The 24,543-nt window shown below is 36.3% G+C and overlaps 1 pseudogene across 2 annotated transcripts; it reads left to right on the forward strand.

Moving 5' to 3' along the window:
- The first annotated feature begins 12,902 nt into the window (after positions 1-12,902).
- On the forward strand, positions 12,903-20,086 carry LOC149192937 (small ribosomal subunit protein eS28 pseudogene; annotated as a pseudogene). 2 transcript variants are annotated; one of them, XR_016254400.1, is made up of 2 exons: positions 12,903-13,226; positions 14,278-16,799. The product of XR_016254400.1 is annotated as a small ribosomal subunit protein eS28 pseudogene, transcript variant X1 (transcript). The 2 variants fall into 2 exon arrangements; XR_016254401.1 differs by lacking the exon at positions 14,278-16,799 and adding an exon at positions 19,617-20,086 and having other exon boundaries at positions 13,070-13,226.
- The last annotated feature ends 4,457 nt before the right edge of the window (positions 20,087-24,543 follow it).

Here is a 24,543-nt window from a genome sequence, read left to right on the forward strand (position 1 = left end):
TAGGTGAAAAAAGGGCAAACTGAGTTACATCACTTCAAGAATATGATTTAGAAATTAAACCAGCAAAGATTGTTAGAGGCCAAGGTTTTTGCAGGTTATTGGCAGGAGCATCCAACATTCCAGAATCAGGTGATACAGACCAAACCGAAGAAATCAACCATATAAGTATTACTGATTCTGAATCACAATATGTTGACTTAATCTTTTATTTGAAAAATGGATATGCACCTCCTAACCTGTCTTACAAAAACAAAAGGGCCATTAGATTAAAAGCAAAAAATTTCACAATTATTGATGATGTGCTTTTTAGGCAAAATTATGATTCAATCTTATTAAGATGCCTAGAAAAACCTGAAGCACAAAAGGTTTTGCAGGAATTACATGATGGACCAGTAGGAGGACATTTTGGAGCTGATACAACAGCCCACAAAATCATTCATGCTGGATATTACTGGCCCACTCTGTTTAGAGATGCTCATGAGTATGTAAGGAAATGCCGAAATTGTCAAACTTCTAGTGGAAGACAAAGAAAACCAGCTTTCCCTTTGCAACCAGTCAACATTGAACAACCATTTGAGCAATGGGGATTGGATATCATTGGAGAAATTACTCCACATTATTCCAAATAGCATAAGTATATCCTTACCACTACTGATTATTTTACTAAGTGGGTTGAAGCAATCCCTTTGAAGACAACAAATTCTGAGGCAATCATTGAATTCATAGATCAATTCATCATTACCAGGTTTGGTGTCCCAAATGCTCTTGTTTTTGATAATGCATCTTATTTCTCAGGCAATTCTATGTTTGATTTCACTATTAAAAGAGGATTTAAATTAAAATATTCTGCTATTTACTATCCCCAGGGTAATGGTTTAGCAGAGTCCACAAATAAAAATCTGATTAAAATTATTAAGCGAACCATCGAACAGGATCATAAAAAATGGCACAAGTCCTTAATATTCACAGTATGGGCTGATAGGATAATGCAAAAGGCTTCCATAGGTTCTTCTCCGTTCAACCTTGTGTATGGAAAAGAAGCAGTGCTACCAACAAATCTTGTCCTTCCTTCTCTAGCCCTAGTTCAGTTTATTGAGGAAAACCCTTCTTCTTCTATTCAACTTAGACATGGCCAAATTTTAAAATTAGAAGAGGAAAGAGAAAAAGCCAAGGTTATTCATGCAAAACATCAGCAAATCATCAAGTCATCCTTTGATTCAGTCTCATCCGGTTCAAAACAATTTCAAGTCGGTGATTTAGTTCTGAAATGGGACAAAGCCCATGAGGACAAGGGAAAACACACCAAGTTCCAGAAGATGTGGCTTGGGCCATTTCAGATCTGTGAGAAGATATGCCATTCGACCTTCATATTACAAGATTTATCAGGTTTGAGAGATTCTCTCCCTGTTAATGGCCTTATCTTAAAGAAATTCTTCAATTGAGAAGGTGACCCCTTCTCCTTTTTTTTAGAATTTTATAGTTTGTAGGATCATTAGAAAATAAAGTTGTAAAGTATCTTCCATTGACCTTTGTTGTACTTGAAAGTTGCTCAAAACAAGTAGGGTTGATATTTACTTTTAAAATAATAGAAGTCTTAAACAAAAGGGATAATTTCTAGGAAACTAGGTGTAATTGCATTCTGAAACCACACTGCAATTTTTGTGAACGCTTCTCAAAGTTTAGAAATATTGTAAATCATTTTATGTTTTCAAATTGGTCACAAAAAGGTTATCAATATCAAAATAGAAACTAATCCAACTTCAGCATCTTTAACTCTTACCTTGTCATCCATTTACTCTTAAGGAGAAGATTGTCCATCCCACTCACCAAAGCCTATGATTACTCAGAGTGTAATTCTAAAATATTTGATATAAAAGATAAGAGGTCTTATTACAAGCCTGCTTACCATGATCATAGGGAAATAGTTTAACCGACATTACCAATACTGCATACCAAAACAGGGTAATGGCTTAGAATTATAAGACAAGGGGTCTCATCACGAGCCAGCTTGTTCAGTTAAATTACTACCAGTGAATGGCATTGTCACTAAGCTGGTCACCAAACTAGGACAATGGCTTTTTATCTTACAAAATAACAGAAAAGTAGAAAAGAAACGCAAAATATGAAAAGCATGTTTTGAATTCATTCTGTTAATCATACTCTGAAATGAATGGGACAATGGACAATAGCTTGGTTAAAAGGTATCCCTGTCGAAACTATGAACGTTTGCTGGCAGCAGAGGCTCTACCTATGACAAAGGAGTCAATTCTAAAAGCTGATTTGGAAAGGTTTTCCGTTTTATCATTATCAATCAATAGAGGCCAATTTAAAACTTAGAATGTATCTAATTTTAAACAAGAGAGGAAATTAGCAAAGATAGTTTCATTTTACTCGGAATGCATATATACCTAGTTATATTAGAATTTTCCCCTTTGATTAGAACTCTATTTTGAAAAAGTTTAAGTATTTCCATACTTTTCAGAGATAACTGTTTCTTCCAGCGAATCGCCAATTGTTGTGCTCTACAACAACCCCCCATGTCATATCATTTTTATTCACAAAACTATAATATGAAATGGGTCCCTTTTTATTTTAATTGGTATCAACTTTGTATTATTCAAAAAGGTCCGAAAACAAAATGAAAACATTACAAAAACCTTTTTGACAAACCAATTATTTGGTCTTATAATATAAATGATTAATCTTTTATCATTGCGATAAAGCGATCACAAGATCGCATATCGCAATGACAAAGGAGGCATAACTTAAAAACCCATTGGTTTGCTCTGACGCGATAACATGCAATAGGCTATCGGATATCGGCAATCATAAGTTCTCATAACAAAAGTGCCTTTCGCTCCGATGCGATGCGATAAAGTCCCGTTCGCCCCGATGCGATGCGATATCGCTATCAGCGATCGGGGATATACCATGCATGCTTTTTAAAGTGCCCCAGTTAATACTCCCGATGCGATGCGATATCGCTATCGGCGATCGGGGATATACCATGCATGCTTTTTAAAGTGCCCCAGTTAATACTCCCGATGCGATGCGATATCGCTATCGACGATCGGGGATTCCAAAAGGTGCCAATATAAAGATTTAAGTTTTCCCCCGACGCCCGATTGCGATAAAGCCAAAAGCTCAAACTTCAAAAAATTGTTAAAGTAGGGATATTACGATTAATTCGTATTAAAGGCCTTATCTTTCAAACAATGATTCACCTGCGCTCAACCACCAAAACATCCAAGGCACGCTTAATCAAATCATTCGGCCGATAAACGATATGATGGGCATTTAAAGGATTGGTAGGTTTTAACGGCCATTTAATGAAATAGTAAGCTTAAAAATCTTTTCACAGATTGTATCCGCGGCCACTTTAAGTTAATCCTTCATCGTGTATTAATCAATATATCTCGCTCGTATTTGGTTTTCGCTACCAATTCTCTGTGTTACGCTTATTTTCACTCCTGTGCAGAATTCTTCCGAAGTAATAGATTCAAGCAGAATGGGGAAGAAGTCTAAGAAAACTGCAATTGCTTCCGCTTCACCAGCCACAGGACAAGCCGTCGCTGATCCAGGAACTAAAAAGAAAGGATTGATATCTGATACTACATGTTTAGGACTCGGCAGAACTACTTGGCAAAGTACCTATAATTTGATTGAGGCCGAAGAACCAAAGGTGACAGCAGTACAAGCCACAGTGGATACCAATCGAAAATCTGATGGTACTTTAAAGGACTTAGCCGACTCTTTCCTTCATCGGATAGCGGCTCGGGAACAAATTCTCCCATATACGGATGTAGTGAGGTGGGCAATTGAGGAAATCCCAATCACAGACAGAACCTTCTGCACCAGAGATGGGAGAGTCTTCGGTTCATTCCAAGCTAATGATTTGAGGCAAATGTATCATTTGCCTGAGCGAGAGAAGAAGTACAACAAGGCATTTCTGGAGAAATTCCGAAGTGAGAACGAAACTAAATCTGAACCCATTCGGGATTGGAGGCAAAATCCGGCAAAACACAAGCATGAAACTTCTGGTAAGTATTCTGTTGATTCCCTATGTTCTCCTTATTGTTATGCTGGGATAATGATGTGTAGATTGTGGGGGTTGCACGATTCCACTAATTTCACTATAGATATGGTTCCCTTGATGGAAGCGGCGTGTAATAGTGAAATAATGGATTGGGCAACTATACTGTCAGATAAGCTAGCAACAGCAGTTCTTAATTTTAGAACTAAAACCTGCGTCACCGAAAGGCTTATTCCCCCATTCTACTACAGTGCTTATATACTAAATACCCTGTGTTTTAATTCTGAATTTCCCGTGCTCGCTGGAGGTGGACTGCACAAGACCCCACGCCTATTCACATATACCATCAGAAATTGTGGAAAACTTCCTATAAGCACCATTTATACCAAGTCTGCAATGGCTTCATGTTACCCATTCATTACTCTATTTTTAATAAACCTGCTCCCAAAATTTCTTACCAGGCAGGGATTGATTTGACATCAATAGGAAGATGGTTCGGAGAGGAAAAATTTACTTATATAAGAATTTTCGGCAGCCAAGCCGAACCTCATGTCCTTCCTTTGTACATACCCGATAAACTACTGGCGAGGGAGATAGCCTATCAGATTATTTCCGAGGGAGTTACACAAACTCTAAAGAAGAATAAGAAGCAGGTCTGGCCCTCTTTTCCTCTGAGATGTGGTGTCTACACTTTGTGTGATTTCAAACATGCAGAGAAAGAAGCTACGAAGATGAAGTCATTAACTCTAGCAACTCTCCCTAATAGGCGATTTGATCCCAACAAAGTCGCTTATAATGCACTTGAACAGGCCAAATTGACAAAGTTTGACCATAAAGAGGATAAGTTTGATGACTTGTTCTCCTCAGCTGAATCAATGTATCAAGTTAGATCGCTGGCCATAATGGAATACAAAGATGAAGGGTTAGTTGAATTCAACAGACTTAGAGAACAGAGGTTGCAAACTCTGCCTCTAGATCTGTTAGCGACAACCCCAGCAACAGAATCAAGCGAGCCTGAACAGCGACATACTAAGGAACCTCCGGTTACAACAAAAGAACAGGAGAAAGTGCAAGAGGAAACCCAGACTAAAGAGCAGGAACAGAGCAACATAGAGGTAAATGTAGATACTCAAATTGATCCCAAATTGCTCCAGGAATGGTAGCAATTTGATTCAATTATCAGTAATCTTGAGTGCTCAAAGGACACCGAAACTTCAAAAGCGACAGATACACAGGAGACCACTTCAAAACAGGTTCCAAGTGGAACCAGCGGCCTACCCAGTTCGAAAGAAGTAGAGATAATCCCAAAGGATCCCTCCGATCAAATTATTTTGCAGATAGAAGAAATTCCTCCCTTGGAAGTCTTCTATAGCCCAAGACACAAAGCTGTGGTGAAACGACAGAGGAAGAGGAGAAGGACTGATCAACCTTCCCTATTCCCAGAACAAATGGTCACGGGCAATGTGGTTTGGAAGGAGGAATTTGACCCCTCTGATGACCTAACAAAACTATCACAATATGCTGGAGCCTATTCGGCAGCAACAATAGACAAGGCATCAGAGGTGAGTCTTTTATTAAAAACAAAAGACCAGGAGATCTTTTTATTGCAAGCGCAACTATCAGAAGTACAGTAGAAGGCAGAGCAGGCAGAACGGCAATTGTTAACACAACAACAAATAAATAATCAATTAACTGAACAATTGCAGGAAGAGAAACTGAGGATTGATCACAGCGCAGTCCAGAAGCAGAAAGAGTTGTCTGAGGCATTGGCACAACTGAAGGCAGCGAATGAACAAATGCCGAAGTCAAAAGATGAGCAGATTGCTCAACTATCAGCCCAGCTTGAGAAGACAAAGAATCTTCCACAGATAGCTGAGTTCAAATCAGAAGCATTACAGATAAATAAGGCATTAATAACACAGATCAAGCTTTTATGTCAACAAATCGCCCAGGAGGAACCATTATGCCATTTGACGACATCAATAAGTAAAAAATTAGAAAAAGTTAGAACAGACTTGGATCAAGCGATGAAACATTGATTGATTTTCTTGAATGGCAAGATACCGATCAGGGACAGGCGGCAAATTTACCAAAGATTTTAGAATCAGATAAGGAAATATTATTTACAGAATGGCAGTCCCAATTAATGAAAGCAGAGAGAGCAGTTTCAAGATGCAAATCAACCACAAGTAATTTGGTTGAATTGGTTAATAATACTCTCTACTTGTCTAACATGATTTCCCAATGCACTCCAGGTAAATTGACAGCGGCAAAAACATTGGAACAGTCATGTCATTCGGAACTAGAGAAAAATGGGAGATTAATCGCAGAAATTAACAGTTTGACATGGGATGCCTATTGGTTTTTCTTAGTCAAACCGCATAGCCAGAGAGCCGCCCTCAAATGCCTTACAGATGCAATCGGGTATATTATTCCCGATATTCAGGATGCCACCTATGCCGCCCAACTCAACTCTCGCCTCAAGAGACCGCCCGAAGTGGAGCCAATGCTTGCGATATGTCAGCTCAGGTTTAAAGGCAAACAGCCTACATGATGATTCATGCCGCTGACTGCCAGATTGCTGAGAAGGAGATATTCAAGATCGTTTGATACCAATTAAGTAGGATTTCAGTTTCATAGATAGTTAGTTTAATTCAGTATTTATAGACCCTTTCATTGTTTTGGAAAGGGTCGTAAAGTTTTGTACATGACTTAAAGCCTGAAGTTGCACTATTGTACTTCAGGCATATTCTTTTATAAAACTGGACCAATTATTCTAATTTTGGCAAGGAAGCTTTTATGCAAATGTGCACTATTGCCTTTGTTTGAAAGTATTTTTGCGTTGGAAGAAGAATCTCAAATAGCGATTGATATTGGGAGTGACTAGCAACTCCTATGGTACTATTATCTATGTCTGAATTCATTCTTTCTATATGAATTGTTATTTGATCGCCTTTGCTATTATCGAATATATGTATGTGTTTTAACAACATTTCTTTATTCCCTCCACTATTGGATGTTTATGGTAATGCTTTTCTTTTGATCATATATGTATCAATGATATAAATGGTAAGTGTAGCAATATTGCGTTGATCACTTTGTTTAACTATTTAAGCAAAGTAATCCTTGAATGAATAAATGTCTATGTCTATTAGATGGAGTCATCTATATGCCTGTCAATAAACATAGATCATCAAGCGCTACACTTCAAAGTACAATAGTTCCCGGGATCAGTAGTAGTTCTTTTATTTTGCTGATAGATTAATTTATTCGCCTATCATTAGATTAGATAATCAATCATTCATCCATCCCTTTTATTCATTACTGGGAAACTAGTCCCATTATCCCCAGTCGGAGCCACCATTCCAAACGGAAAAGGAGCTGTATTAAGGTCCGGACCGGGTGGTTATCCCCCAATGTTGATACAACGATTTTCGGGGCATCAACAGGTTGATAAGCTTATTTGTCCATTCATTCCAATATTTCCTTATTGAATTGTTCACTCACCATTCTTATGGATGCTTCGACGGTGCCCCCTTATGTTTATTGTTTGAGGAGTATTTGTTTGCACGTATGGCCTATTTATACCCCTCTCTTAGAGGAACATAATTTGTCACATATTTTGGTAGATCTATTGGTGGTCATGAAATCCTAAAACTCCAAGATATGAATGCAATGCAATTTTGAACTAGTCTCCAATGGTTTCTACCCTTACCTTACCCCTTGTCTCAAATCTCACAATTTTTTCATCTTCCTTTCTTTCCAATATCTAATAGCATTTTAGAGCATCATCTTCCACGTATTTGTAGAATTGTTAGAGGTATATTATCTGCATCCTTGTGTATTTATATAGGATTAAGAGATGGAATTCTTCAATTTTTTCCTAACTTCGTGTAGTTGAGTAGTGTTTCTATTAACCCAGGAAGATAATTGTACATCTAAAGACAATGTATGTACCATCTTTTACCTTTATTTGTTGGTGGTGGAGTTCATCCTTAATTATTGTTCCCATTCATTCTACTTCCCTCCTTGAGTAATTTTGGATATTAGGTATAACAATTGCCAACCAAATGTTGTTAATTTTAACCCCAAAGATTTGAATAAGTAGTTGGACATGGTGCCTTTGATATTTGAACTTAAACTCCTTCATGGTGTACAATGAGCTATTTCCTTCTCAATCTTTAGACCTATAACTAGACATGTTTTGGCTCTCTTTTTAAACATCATGCTGCTTTAGAGTTTTGCTACCTAGGAAATAATGAATGTTTATCTTAGTCTTTGTTGCGATGAAAATTATTATCCTTAATTTTAGTTCACACATCTACTATTCTTGTGGATCATATGATTTATGGCTACATGCACCAAGATTGGTATTATTATTTCCCTAGTGATGCAACCTCCTTGCTAAACTCCAAAGAATAACACGGGCTCCCCTATTTTTCATTTTTCCTCCATCAATCCCTTAAATAGTTTTCATCTAGGATTTTCTTATCAATAACAACAATCACCATTCTCATTATTCTTCTTTGTCCAACATTACTTTACTTTAGTCTTTTTCTTATTGTTGGGCTTCACATTCCTCTTGCTAAGATTTTGTCAAAACTTTGTCTGTATGCTATCTTATGATTATGCCTTTTGACAATTATGATTGTTATCTTTATATATTTGATTCCATGTTTTGGCCCTTTTTTTTGGCCTACCATGCTATCTTTTTTTGGGTTCCATGCCATGGTCATATATACTTGTTACTTCTTCTCTAGAGAAGCTATCAAGATGGGCCTGTTTTCTTACATTGGGTCATTTCAAATATATTGGAGTTTGAAATTTTTAAGTGATTATTTCTATGATATTTAAATTGTGTCCTATTTTAAGTTATATCCAAAATTGAATAGAGGATCCATTATGACCTCTCACGATGCTAGTTACATGATTACCAATAGATATTTCCTTCTTTTGTGAGTCATGTAATGTTGCATAATGTCGATTATCCCCACTAATAGTCATATTCTTGCTTCAATGATTCTCCTTCCATTAATTCTTCTTCTTGTTGTTCATTGTTTTTATTTTGTGATAGCAATACTTTATTATTATTATTATTATCTTGGAGATTTATATGTACTTCCATTGATCCAGTGTTTTCAAAGTGTTTCATGGCTTAATCACATTCATCAAGTTCTTTTTATCAGGTCTTCTTGGCCCCTTTTTTACCACCTTTTTTCAATAGTTCATAGATCCTCCTTTATAATGCTTTGATCATGGTTGTTATCCTTCATTAGTAACTTGTGCCCACTTTTCAAATGCTACATTTAGACCCATATCTCTAATCAAGAAGGATCAATACAAACCTAGCACGGGCATATACAAGTCAATTCCCTTTGGAGATTCCTAAGGTTACCCTTGTCTAGAATTCTTTGATGACCTTTTCTAACTATTTCACAATGTCTGTTCAAGTTTTTCTTTGATAGACTCCTATAATCAAATTATCCTTCACTTAGGTTCCTTGGGTTCTTCCTAATATATTTCCTTTAATGTCTCTTTTGTCTTATTTAGAATACGTGACATGAGCCTTTCATAATTAACTTTGGCTGCCAAATCACTTTCGACCAAAGTTTCTTGGGTCTTTTCTTGTCCCATGTTCTCCAATAGATCTTCTAAGATTATTTCCAGTGGCTTGTTTGGGATTTTATTTCTGACCATTGGATTGCCTTCCATAGGGGTTCCTTAGGCCTTACCTTATCCCCTTTCCTTTGATGGCTCTTCTATGCTTGTTTTGATGTCCTACCTAAGCATTTCATTGTGGGTATTTTGAGGTAAAAAGTGGGCTTCAAAACAAAAAATGTACTAGCAAAATTAACTTTAAAAGAATCAATAAGATTCAAGATGACGATGTAATCCCTAGGGGGAAACATTTTGGAGAGAAAAGAAGAAAACTACTTTTTTATTGTATTTGAGCTTATCTTTTTATAGGTTTACTCAAACATCAAGTATAGACACCCGTTGAACGCAGAATTGAACGAATACACTTTTTTTCATGTATTTTCAATTTTTTCAATGTGGGTATACTCAAAAGTATGCAAAATGGGTACTCGTTGGATGCAAAATGTGTCTGCACTTGACGCTTGAGTAAAACTATAAGGTGATAAGCCAAAATTACAATAAAAAACTAGTTTCCTTTCCTTTTCTTTAAAAAATCACAAATCTTATTTTATTATTTTAACTATTATTTTGTTATTTTCCTTAGGAGGCCCATTTTAGACCTCACAATTCCCCTAATGATCTGTGGCCATTAAATCACCTTCCATTGGAGTTTTCTTAACCTTATCTTATCCCCTTTGTGAAAAATTGATAAAAATATCGCTTATTGCAATCAATCAATAATTATCCAATGTATTTAATTATGAGAAAAATTGATATATTGCAAGTACTGAATAAAAACACAATTGCAATATTCACCAAAATAAACTATGGAAACTCTGATAGAAACCCAATCGCAAAATGGACACAATTATTTTGGACAAAAAATCCATGGAGAAATCCAAAAGGGAAAACTAGTTCTTCAGATCTGAGAGTTTTATTAATCTTCAATGAATTCTGCAATTGATAAATATTACAATACTCCTTGCCAAAACCCAACAAAGCTCCAGAAAAATATTTCTTCATCTCCACAAGTTGATCTAACCACTTGAAGGATCATGACCTCCCTATGAAACCTGACATGGCCTCTCTTAGAAAATACAACTTGTATGGTCTCACACATGCGACTCCTCTGGCTCTCTTATGCTCATGGTCTGGATAGGATTGACTTCTCTGCTATTCTAGCAACTTGTATGCCCCTCTTGGCAATTTGTATGGCCTCCTCCTAAAAATATTGGCCTCCATAAGGAATCTTGACCTCTCTTATAGAAAACTTTGTGTCTCCTGGAATCCTCACAACCTTAATAACTCAACCTCCCTGTTTGCAGAAAAATGTTGGGAGAATTGTTCCTCTGGATCTCAGAAACCGAAAGAATGTTGATCAAAGAAAACTCCAAAAATATTCAACACTTCAGCTACTGTTGAAATCCTCATTGGTGTCAAACCCCACGCTATCATTGTGCCCTCTTCATTACAATGAACAATCTCCAAGACTGCCCATCGATTTCCTTTATAATCACTAGTTGATAAATCAATGACTAAGATCTAGATTTGAAATGATCTAATCAATGGCTAAGATCACTTTACTAGAAGTCTTTAGAGGAAAATCGACCATGTCTCAATTATTACTAACTAATTAATCTATTACCCTAAGTTGAAACTTAGCAAAATAATTAAAACTGATTAATTAATTTAATTAAGACATTTCCATTCAAAATAATAACTTGGGCTTGGAGATATTTTTCACTCTTTTGTTCTGAGCCTCAATGACACCACCTGAGGCTAGAACACTTGTCCGAGCTACATCAATCAACACCCTTTCCTTCGATGTCTCTTGCATGCTTGTTTCCAATGTCTCGGTTGTATTTTTCTATGTGACCATCTGATCACCTTCCATGGGAGTTTCTTGGGCCTTTCCTTATCCCTTTTCCTTTGATGCTCCTTCCAAGCTTCTTTATACGTCTTCTTCCTCCATTGAGGCCCCTTTCTATTGACTTAATGGAGTCTTCCTAGTTGATATATCTAGTGACAATCTTAGATCCAAGTTGCTCCTTACGACTACATCCATTCATCAGATCACTTTCCATTAAGGATTTTGACCACTGATAACTCTTCATGCTAATTTCCAATGACAATCATCTTAACCGTTGGATTACATATGATTGATTTAGATATCCTTATGTTGGGAATTCCTTGTGTGAGCCATAGGAATCCCAATTCTCTTAGTGACTCATCTTGATGACCTATCACTTCAACCTTAATGACACAATTAAGAAAAACATCAATAAAATAAATAACACATCTTATTTGCTTGTTTCTTGGATGGAAGATAATCTTCCATTTAACTCTTATCATTTGCTTTCATGTTCATAAAACATGACAAGCAACATCCATGAGGTTAGAACACCAGACAAGTATTCAATCCATTCATTATGAAAAAAAAAAACAAAATCAAAATCTAGGCAGATCGACGCAAAGGGATCACATCAAATCGATTAAACTAACCATTGGATTACATATGATTGATTTAGATATAATTACTTATATTGGGAATTCCTTATATGAGCTATAAGAATCCCAATTCTCTCGATGACTCATCTTGATGAACTATCACTTCAACCATAATGACATAATTAAGAAAAACATCAATAAATAAAATAACACATCTTATTTGCCTGTTTCTAGGATGGAAGATAGTCTTCCATTTAACTCTTATCATTTGCTTTCATGTTCAAAACATGACAAACAACATCCATGAGGTTAAAACACCAAACAATTATTCAATTCATTCATTGTGAAAAAAGAAACAAAAACAAAATCTAGGTAGATCGACCCAAAAGGATCATATCCAATCAGCTAAACTAACAAAGTCTAACACCAAGGGCATGAATGAAAATTGATCCTATGACTTCCCATTAGCAAAGTACTTTAGCAATGGAAATTCAACGAATTAAACAAACCATCAAAACTAATAATTCTTAATATTTTTATTTACTCCAAAAATAATTTATTAAATTAATAAAAATGAAACTATTCTAAAAATAGAAAATAAATTTCCAATTTAAACCTTATTACTAATTCTTAATATTTTTGTTTACTCCAAAAATGTTTTTTAAATTAGTAAAAATGAAACCATTCTAAAATAGAAAATAATTTTCCAATTTAAAACTTAATACTTGTTTTTATATTCATAAAACGTGACAAGCGATCTATGATCATAGAGTTAATTTCGGAAAAAAAAAAACCAAACACTCTAAATACTTTAGTAACACAATGTCATTCATTCATATCGTCGTACTGAACAGAGAGGCAGGCTACCTTATATGGATGCCAATTTCGCTAATTAAATGATATAAAAACGCGTTTAATATAGACCGTTGCTTTAACGGACGGTTACGATTAACTAGGGTTTGAAGCGGCAAGATCCGAAAACCCATTAAACCCTAATCAGGGTTCAAGTTTACTCTCTTTTCTCAACACGCCCGATACCCACATCTCCGGCTATTCGGTGGAGTTCGCACAGAGATCGGAGCTTTCAACGTGAGCAATCGTCTTCGAGGTAACATCTTTTCGTTTTCTTTCTATTCATGGTATTCAGTCTTGTAAACGACCGCCTATTTTTCACAGGCGTGTATCAATCCTCACAGATATAGCCGATAAGACTTGTATTCGTTAACTGCTACTGAACAAGGAAACGAAGTATATATCATAGGCTGTAGGACTTTGATGCCCAACAGTTAAACCAAAATTATTGTGAGTTCGAACAGACCTTGTTTGTCAGAGTGAAAAAAAGAAGAAGAGGATAACCATGTAATTTTTTTCGCAGAACATGCAATGTTTTTCCAGGATCGTTGCAAGGCATACGACGGCGCGTGCTGTGACTATAAAACTGTTTTCTTTGCATAAAAGTGTGTCACGCCCACAAATTTGCATTTAATTTCCCCTATTTTCTAAAGATTCCCAACCTAATAATCTTAGGGCTATCTGGTAGAGACTCTCAAGGGAAAATTCCTGCAAGCACTTCGATTTAGGTGAAATTAATTGTTGCTTTTTCATTGTTTCGTGTTGACGTTAAAGGATTTTCTTAATAAGAATTTTATCAAAACATTTTTGACTGATTGTGCAATTTCTAGATGCCATGTTTTGATTGATTGTGCAATTTCTAAATGCCTTCCGATTTATTCTTGAATATTTTTACTATGAGATGCCGGGAGTTATATTGTACAAATAGTTTGCAATACCAGACTAAGATTTCCTTAAATTTTGTATATATATATATAACCTAAAAAACCGGATTCGTTGAAAAGAGGCCACGTGTCCAAATCCCATGAATCAGACACGTTTGATTGGGGATTCGAATCCCAGAAGGGGACACGTCGTGTCCTAACATCCCGTACGTGTCCCGATTTTGGGATTCGAATCCCCAAAAAATGAAACCCGTGGGCACAAAAATGGCACTGTTCTTTAAGTGTTTTACCATTTCTCTTTTTCAGTTTTGCATATATTGAGCTGTAAGTGCATTTCATCTTTATTTTTTGCATTTCTGTTACAACAGTTTGTATATGATTTTTTTACAAATTTGTGCATGTTTTGTTTATTTTTTTTTACAGTTTTCATGGCTCAATCAAGGGCAGCAGTTAGGGGGCAAAGGAAGGGGAAGAATGTCTCCATTGGAGATGCCCCTCCTCCCCCAATATCATCAGAGTCTGCTGCAAGTATGTCAAGGGAAGAGGAGGACCTAAAGACAGGATTGAGAAATATCCCTTGTGGAAATATGTTACAAGAGAGGATGGGACAAGCACCAAGGGGAAGGGAGGAGGCAATGTGCAATGGAGATGCAACTTTTGCCACATTTCTTTCAAAAGCACATATTACTGTGTGAAAGGCCATTTGTTGGCTTTACCAAGTTGTGGAATTGGAGCTTGTAAAGCTGTTCCTATACAAAAGAGGAAAGAAATGGAAAAGGAGTTCACTGTTGGTATGGAAAATGTGGCTGCAAAATCAAGAAAAACCAAAAGTGAAGACCCCCTTCCATTTTTGACGAAAGGCACCACCGAATTTCCATTTGAGAGTTTTATTGGGGGACAAGCAGCAAAAAGAAGAGCAATTACACTTGGTCCAGTGGACAAGATTTTTCAAAAAGAGAAACGAGAAGAGCTTGATCTCACCATTGCCTTCTTTTTCTATCAAAACTTCATATCATTTAATGTTGCACGCTCACCTCTATTTATTGAGATGTGTCGAGCTCTAACTCACGGGTCTCCATCATGGTATGTGCCTCCTGGTTCAGAGAAGCTTAGAACCACATTGTTAACGAAGGCAAAAAAAGAGGTGCAAAAAACGCTGGAGCCTATTGTAGCATCATGGCCAACATTTGGGGTTAGCATTGTTTCTAATGGATGGACAGATCCAGCACAACACCCAATCATCAACTTCATGGTGTCTTCCTTGAATGGTCCAGTTTTCTTGAAAGCAGTGGATACACTTGGAGAATACAAGGATTCACAATTTATAGGTGAGTTATTTATTAAAGTTATTGAAGATGTAGGTGTTGATTCTTGTGTGCAAATCATTACAGATAATGCACCTGTTTGCAAGGCTGCTGGCATGATTGTGGAAGCTAAATATCCACAAGTGTTTTGGACACCTTGCATTGTCCATTCATTGAACTTAGCACTGAAATCCATTGCTTCTGATGTGCTTTGGATTGGTAACATTATTGAGGATGCACGACATATCCGTAACTTTCTTCAAAATCATACAAATGCTCTCACTATCTACGAGGAGTACAACAATCTATCATTGTTGAAGATTGCTGATACACGGTTTGCCTCTTCATTCATGATGTTGAAGAGGTTGAGGAAGGTTAAGACCGCTCTTGGGGCCATGGTTATTTCTGAGTTTTGGTCTTTTTGGAGAAAGACAGATCAAGTAGCGTCTAAAAGAGTGAAGGACACAGTGCTAGATGATGCTTGGTGGGAGAGGGTAGATCTAATTATTCAGATCATGGACCCTATCATTTCTTTGCTTCGATTTGCAGATACAGACAAACCCATCCTCGGAGAGATTTATGAGGGATGGGATTCTATGATTGAGTCTGTGAGGAGCATTATTCTACAAAGTGAGTGCCCCGAGTATGAGACATCACCAGAGGCCTTCTGTGGTACTATACAAGATATTCTTGTCAGCAGATGGGACAAGAATTGCACACCTTTACATTGTTTGGCTCGCTCATTGAACCCAAAATACTACAGTCATGAGTGGCTGAATGGTGGACCTTCCCGCAGATTCCCTCCTTACATGGATGGTGAAATCTCACAGGGGAGGAAAGATGCATTCAGGCGGGTTTTCCAGGATAGAGCATCCCTTGATGAGGTGGAGGATGCCTTTGCAGAGTTTGCCACTGGCACTGGTTGATTTGCAGGATATGATGTGATTAGAGACAGGGGGGTTAAGAAGCCTTTTTCTTGGTGGGAAAATCATGGGGCAACAAGCCCTCGTCTTCAGCAGTTAGCCATGAGGCTTTTCTCTCAGGTGACTTCATCCTCTTGTTGTGAGAGGAATTGGAGCACATATGGGAATTTGTATAGTGTGAAGAAGAGCAGCCTTGAGCAATCCAGGGCAGAGACAATGGTGTATGTGCACACCAACCTTCGTCTTATTTACAGGCAGAGGGAAGAGTGGTTGAGGGGAAAGACAAAGATGTGGGATGTCTTTCCTGATGATATGGGTCTAGACAACAGTGTTGAGTTGGCATTGGCTAACATGGATCTCAATGATCCAGTGCTAGAGCCTGCTAGATTTGATGACGGTGATATTTTCGAGGGGTCATCCTCCACACCAGCAGATGCAGAGGTGACTATGGATACAGGGGAGGAGGATGACGCAGAGGAGAGCAGTGGTGACCATGATGATGAGGACATTGATACTGATTCTGATGATGACTATGAGGATTGTTGACTCATGAGTCATGGGCTCCGGCTACCCATTGCCTTGAGGCTTGTATACCTGTAGTTGTTTTATATTTTCTATTTCTATTTGCCATTGCGGCTTTGCCATTGCACTACCTATGTAACACATTTTGATTTGATGACCTAATGAAAAAACTACAGTTGTCAGTGTCTTTATCTTACTATCTTGTAACTGTAAGTTGTCTTTATGAATCATGATTTATCATTTTATGTGACATGTTGATGTATTTGAATTTGGTATGTAGTATGCATGCTAATTGCATAATGTTACTATCACTAACTTACTTTGTAAACAATAGAACTAACATCTAGATGATCTATGTTTGAAATCAATGAATTTGTATCATTAATGAGAATTTGTGTAAGAAATATCTAGTTTTTATATATATATATATATATATATATATATATATATATATATATTTAATAAAGTAATATATAACGAATCCTACGTGTCTTGTTTCGAGGGGTCAACGTGTCTGAATCCGACTCTCGAATCCCTGTATCCTATGAACCCTGAATCCCCGTGTCAGGTGACTTAGTATATAACCATTCTACATATTCCACTTTTACTGTTCTCTTCAATTCCACATAGTCTCTTTTATAACTCTTCTATGTAAATATTTACATATTTGTATATATAGTCTTTTGACCTCTATACCTATTCTCCTCAATTCGACATTCTATACATATTCTCTTTATGTATTTACACATTTATATAGAACCTTTTGATCCACTTATTCTTGTCAATTCTAAAGTAGACAGTGATCCATTTTAAAGAAAAATGCAGAGCTTAACTTAATCTGTTTCTCAAGAAATTACGCTCAGCTGCTTACTCAAAGATACAAGGTGTGCGAGGTAGTCCTAATTGAAATGAGAGGCTCATGTTTGACCAAAATATTTTGAAATATAACTCTTATACTGGCCTGTGTTGCACCTCGGGAAGAAGTGTATATTTAATTCCTGCTTTGGGCAAACTTAAGTTAAATATTAAAACCGAAGCCTTTATTACTATTTTTTTTTTGGATATAGCTCCTTGGGAAACTACGGAGCACTTCCCCTAATCGGAGGATAGTACCCAAATCAATAGCTCCTTAGCTCCTTGAGAAACTCCTGGGCACTTTCTCCTAATCACATCCAATCTGCTAAACTAACAAAGCCTAAGCCCAAGGGCATTGATGAGAATCGAATGAAAATCGGCTTTGTGACTTCCCATTGGCAAATTGTTTTAGCAATGAGAACTCAACCAATTAAACTAACCCTTAAGGCTAACAATTCTTAATATCTTTATTTACTCCAAAAATAATTTATTAAAATTTAAATTAACAAAAGTGAAACTATTCTAAAATAGAAAATAATTTTCCAATTTAAACCTTATTACTTATTTTTATATTCATAAAACATTACAACTGACATTAGTTAATTTTGAAAAAAAACAAAACACCTAATATTTTTATTTACCCAAAAATAACAAGTAAAAGTAACGCAATATCTTTCATTCATATCATCGTACTGAACGGAGAGGCAGGCTCCCTTATATATGTCAATTTTGCCAATTAAATGATATTCAGAAGCAAGCTGTGTGAATTTTGAAGCAACAAAAGCCATTAGGAACTACAATTAGAAATATAGTACATTGCTCCTTAGCATCTATACTCATCAAATCCTTATGCAAGCTTTGTAAAGCAACTTCAAGCAGTGAAGCAATTCCTACTAATTCTTACCAAATCCTTTCAGAAGCAAGCTGTGCGATTTTTGAAGCAACAAAAGCGATTAGGAGCTACAATTACAAATATATTACATTGCTTCTTAGTATCTATCCTCATCAAATCCTTATACAGGCTTTGTAAAGCAACTTCTTGCAGTAAAACAGTCCTTGTGTAATTTTATTATATCCTTTTTAAAGCACAGGTGGGATATGAGATGTTGCTCACATACATGTAGATTATGCACAACCCTTGCTTGATATCCTCAGGCGACATTCCTTCAGTTTGTTCACTGTTCGATGTCATTCTTTAGAAATTTGGTAATTGCATCTATATGCAGATTCGTGGCCAGAGTTTGATGATGCTTTCTGCACCCATCTATCTACACAGGTCTGCCTGTTTATAATTTATTGGTTGATAGTTCGTTATTTTGCATTTTGAACACTATACATCGTGTCTTTGGTTTGGTAAATACTAGATACACTTTTTTGCACATCAAGCAAGGAATTGCATCCCTGTAGTGGTTTTATTGCTGATTCCTAAGAAGTCTCTCATACATACAAGAAATGTATTTAGTTGGCTTATTAGGTCCTTTATTTTCTAGAGCAGACATATAATCAACCTTTTGTTTCCTTTCATTCTATTGGGCATTGGATAATCCAGCACTTCTAGTGTGTTTCGGAACATGTACGTAATCGCCTCTCGAGGATCTGTAAATTTTGGTGATGTGTACATTTATTAGCACCTGTAGGTTTTGGTGTAACGACAATTGTGATTCCAACAAGTGGTATCAGAGCCAAAGGTCTCGAGTTCGAAACACCCTCGGCTTGCACTCGGGGGGAGATTGTTGGCCATTGGATAATCCAACACTCCTTGTGTGTTTCGCAACATGTGTTTAACTCTCTCTCAAGGATCTGTTAACTCTGGAGATGCGTCTGTTTACTAACACCTGCGGGTTTTGGTGTAACAACAGTTTTGATTCTAACACCTTCTTCATTCTTTTCTAGTTTAGTGATCCACTTCTTTCCAAGTTATTGAATCTCTATTGTGATTTTATTGCTGTATCCTGAGATGTCTGTGTCGTAAATACAAGAAATGTATTTGGTTGTCTTCATAAGTCCTTTATTTTCTACAGCACGCAAATATAATCAAACTTTTTTTTTCTTCCGTTTTTAACTGAAGATTGTTATTGTAGTTTAGTGAGCTTCCTCTTTCAAGTTATTTTGATTGTCATATAGCATTAATCGCCCAGTTTGATACATATCTAAGCAGGAAGCCATGGATACCGGTGTGAAATTGGCAGTTGTGGTGAAAGTAATTGGCCGTACTGGATCAAGAGGTCAAGTTACACAGGTCCGAGTAAAATTTTTGGATGATCAGAATCGACTGATCATGAGGAATGTAAAAGGACCTGTCAGAGAGGGTGATGTCCTTACTTTGCTAGAATCTGAAAGGGAAGCAAGGAGATTGCGCTGATTATGTTGTTTAGATTATAACATTGGACTTAAAGTGAGACGGGAATAACTTATATTGTTATGTGTTCTGTTTCTGCATTATCTTGTAGTGTAGTGTTTGCTATTGTTTTCGATGCAAAGGGATCAATGAGTGAGGCTATAAATGATCTGTGATATGTAATCCAGAATTTTACAATTAAAGTATGAAGCCTGTCATACTTGATGGGGAATCGGAACAGTAACTGTTTATTTTTGCATCTGGAATGAAATTCAAAATACTGTACTGAAGATCTTCTGTGAAGATGTTATTTATGCGAGTGAAAATATGCGATTCATATTTATGTTGATTTAATTTTTTAAATGATATTATGTATGTGAGTGAAAATATGTCATACTAGACTGTAAAGCATCTCACCATGTTCGATGCAACAAAACAAGAACGATTACATATTAAAAGAAACCTACACTTGAACTGTGCATGTATTCGACTAAATTGAAATCAGTTAACTTCTTACGAGTGATTTTTGAGACTGAGTTCAAATTGCATACTTAGGGAAGATTGCATGGACCATTTTGTCTTTAGGTGATTAAATTAGATATCAAATTTTCGATTGACTAGAGGGATTGTATGATACGCTTACACCACTTGAGCACTTTCACGGGTTTTGAGAACTCCTGATTAGTCTTGAAAACACTCTTAAACATTTAAGTCCCAATGCTTTGTTTGGCTTGCAGAGTGCATTAATGTGATTTTTTTATTATAATATATGGTCTATTGAAAACGAGTAAGAATGGTCTGTTATTCAGCGATGTATTATGTTGCGCTGGTCTCTTTAGTCAAACACCATTAGTCAAACAAAGTATTACGTTACAAAGCATTGTAGAGTGAGTTGTTGAGATAGACTTTTAAGTGCGGTTCTTACAAAAATGTAGAGTAAGTATGCACGCATTTGGAAAGTCGTTGACATGGATTTTAAAGTATGTTTGTTAGATAATGTGAGTTGTTGACATAGTTTTTTAAGCATGTTTGTTAGATAATGTGAGTTGTTGACATAGTTTTTTAAGCATGTTTGTTAGATAATGTAAAAGAGTAAATATCCATATATTTGGCTTAACAAGATTGTAAATATCCTTAAATTTGTCCAAACACCAAATTATTTAAGCTGTGAGATGGTTAAGTTAGTAAATGGACAGACTTACCTTTTTAAATGGGATTTTTTCTCCAAATGAAGTAGAAATTTTGTTGTGAGTTACAGTTCTCTTGATTGATGAAAATTTTGACAATGAAATTCTGTTTTAAAAAATATTTATTATGATTTAATTGTTGAAATTTTGAAAAAATTAGTTGATTGAGGTAGAAATATTATTGTAAGTTATAGTTCGCTTGATTGATGAAAACTTTGACAATGAAATTCTCTTTTTAAAAATATTTTATTATGATTTAATTGTTGAAATTTTGAAAAAATTAGTTGATCAAGGTAGAAATTTTTGTCCAGCAAAGAAGATCCATTGGAAAGGATGAATTTGTTCGATAAAACGAAACTATGATGGTGCTTTAGTTTTACTTTGAATAAGACCTGTTCCTTCTTTCGTTTAGTGAATGAATAATGTAACACTCTAATACATTGATCACTTGCATACCCACAATTTCAGCCACGTGCTATGCAAGGGACAAACCAGTAGTGAGAATAATATCTTGAATATGGATTTATATGATTGAAATTGTGCCTTTTCACTTGAAAAAGATTTTTAATTTTCCACAGATAAAAAAAATTGATATACGATTAGGACTGACTGGTATTGGATTGTCCATAGGATATCTCCATAATAGGCCTCTTTTAAATCCCGTGGATTATCAATGATCGTAGTTAAATAGCGAAACTATTTGGGAGTCCATTATGTGGATTATCAATGATAGTAGTAATATAGCAAAACTGTTTGGGAGTCCATTTTGTCTATCGGATACACATTATCATGTATTGAAGCCAAATTCCCCTTGCAAATTCGAGAGAGAAGAAAAGAACTATAAAGAGGAGTTTCCGCGCTTGACAAATGCACTAGATCATCAACACTAATAGTAAGCAAAGCAAGTTGCTTGTGCATGTCGTGCAATCGACCACCTCGATTTTTCACTAAACCCTCTATAGGTTGCATTATATCAATCTAACCTACCTTTCACCCATCTCACCACTTTGTTCTCATATAAAATTCTTCTAATTTCCCTATTAGTGGCTTACTTTCAATGTTGCACTCACCACTTTGAGATGTATTGTTGCAATTTTTCACTCATGGCCTTTTACAAGTTGCTTTACCTGTGCCATTTCACTTCAAAGATAGACATTCAACTACTTGAAGCAATTACAAAAAAGCCCTACAATTCTTCTAGTGGATAAATGGGGAATCTTAGAAGAGGCCCATTCTCAAAGAAAACCACAATACTGCTAAAGTGGGCTTCAAGAGGCTCAACACTCTTGTTTAGATGAATTTAAACTAGGATATTGCTTAGATGAATTTAAACTAGGATTGTCAATTCTCTCGCACTGTAAATGTTGTTGACACCAAGTACCAATTAAACTTGTTCATTGTTTATAGTATGTACATTGAGGGGTAGTCATAATGGCTTATCATTTCACCCATATGATTTATTTCACATGGATGGTGTGTTCATGGGAAATAAAGACCTTCCATTCATGAAGGGGCTAGGAGATGGGAGTCCTTTCAATACTTAGAAGCCCATACCTGAATTGAAACTTTAAGATTTATTGTACTTAGGTTAAGACACAGTGAATATTTAATGAGGAAGACAATTGTGAAATTATTTGCATTGAAAGTTAACGTGGTAAGTAGTGCAACTACAAGATTATTAAGGTTAGGCTAAAATTGATAGCACTAGACTAAAATTAATAGCACAACTACAAGATAAGTTAAGATTAGGCTAAAATTGATATCATTAGACTAAAATTAATAGCACCTAGATCATATTAGATTACATTAGAAGTCTTACTAAATAAATGTTGTATAAGAAAATGTTGCCATCACCAAGAATCATTGCTAGAAACTTGGATTTTTCACAGATTTAGATTTATCGAAGGCAAATTGTAAATGTAATTTATGAGTTAAAAACATCGTTTAAGTTATTAAAATACTATTTAAGGAAAACAAAAAAATTACATTACTTGCATTATTGTTAAATGCAATCACCATAACTAAAACGTAAATTCTTTCTGAATATAATAATAAATAAATAGGTATTGTGTCGTCACAATATGTGCACATATACTTTAATTTTCAATCTAAAAGTGATTTAGAATTAATAAAATTGCACAAAAATTGGCTTAGTTTCCCTTATATGATAATTACTTTAAATATCTTTTTTTTTTGGATAAGTAAGAGTGGAGCCTCCCATTAATCTAAACAAAATACATATTGTACATTTTTTTAACAGAGCCGAGCAAGGCAAACACTAGCTCTGTGAAACTTCAACAGACAACTGGGATGGCAGAACCCCAAATCGAATTCCAACAAGACTACAAAAGAAAAGAAGACAAGACATTGCACCCTACAAAGAGTGCAAAAATAAACACAAATAGTTTGCTTTGTATGACCATCAGACTAAAAAACCTGCTTATCGAGCCAGAAGGAGAAGTTGAAAAACTCAACTCTCGTGCAACAAATAACCAGAAGCCCTTGAAGGCGGGCCCACAGATCTGAAGGCCCAAAACAATGCCACAATTGACCCAAGCACCATCCTTAACTTTCGTTTAACTATCAAACCCGATGACCATGCGATCCTGCCCTCGAAGATCTAACGTTCTTGATTTGATTTCAGGCCTAAACCTCGCCCACACTTTAACCTTTCTTGCGGACCTGAAGAGAATATAAGCCGCCACACTAAACTATTTCGGGTCTGAATGACGAATTAACCGTCGATCATTTTCTCTGCCCGAAATCCATAGGATGGGGGAGTTCCAAAGCGATTACACCAACAAGCCCACGTTTTAACCTGTCTTACGGACCCGAAGAGTTTATAAGCCACCACACAATAATTTTTCGGGTCCATTTGGAGAATTATTTCTCGTGCAGCTTTCCGCCCGAAATCCATGGGATGAAGGATTTCTTACGAGATCTCGTCAACTTGCCCACTCTTTACCGTTTCTTATGGACCCGAAAATTAGATAGGCCACCGCTTTATAATAATTCGGGTCCGTTTGGAAGATTAACCTTCATGCATTTTTCTACCCGAAATCCATAGGATGAAGGATTTCAGGGCAATCTTTGGTTAGCCGCTTGCCAACCTGCCCACAATTTATCACTTGCTTCTGCCCTGTGATTGGTCCACTACCTGCTGTTTCCATTGGTCTTCTCTTTGTTCATTTCTCATTCTTTGAAAGTGCTCCCTGTCTTCGATAGCCTGCCTGTGACAGTCCTCATGCAATTGCCCTAATGGCATCGTCATCCAGGCATATCTTCTATTTTTTTTGAACAGAGTACTCCTTCGTTCACCAGATGATCCGCTAACCTGTTAGCTGTTCCGCGAACGTGAACGAATTGGAGTGTTCTCAGGGCTCTCAGGTGGGATTGAATGCGTTGATAGCCCTGCAATAACGGCCAATGTTTTGACACTTTTTCTGGTGCTGTACCATTGCATATCTTCTTAACCGAGTTACTTATCAGTTTAGAGTCTGTGTCTACAATAACATTGTGTAAATCTGACTCAATCAATATTTCTAGGGATTGCTCTAAGG

This window comes from Pinus tabuliformis, chromosome 2_2, assembly GCF_031772625.1.
Source record: "Pinus tabuliformis cultivar Carrire ecotype Pingquan chromosome 2_2, CPIR1, whole genome shotgun sequence".
In the NCBI taxonomy this organism is placed as follows: domain Eukaryota; kingdom Viridiplantae; phylum Streptophyta; class Pinopsida; order Pinales; family Pinaceae; genus Pinus; species Pinus tabuliformis.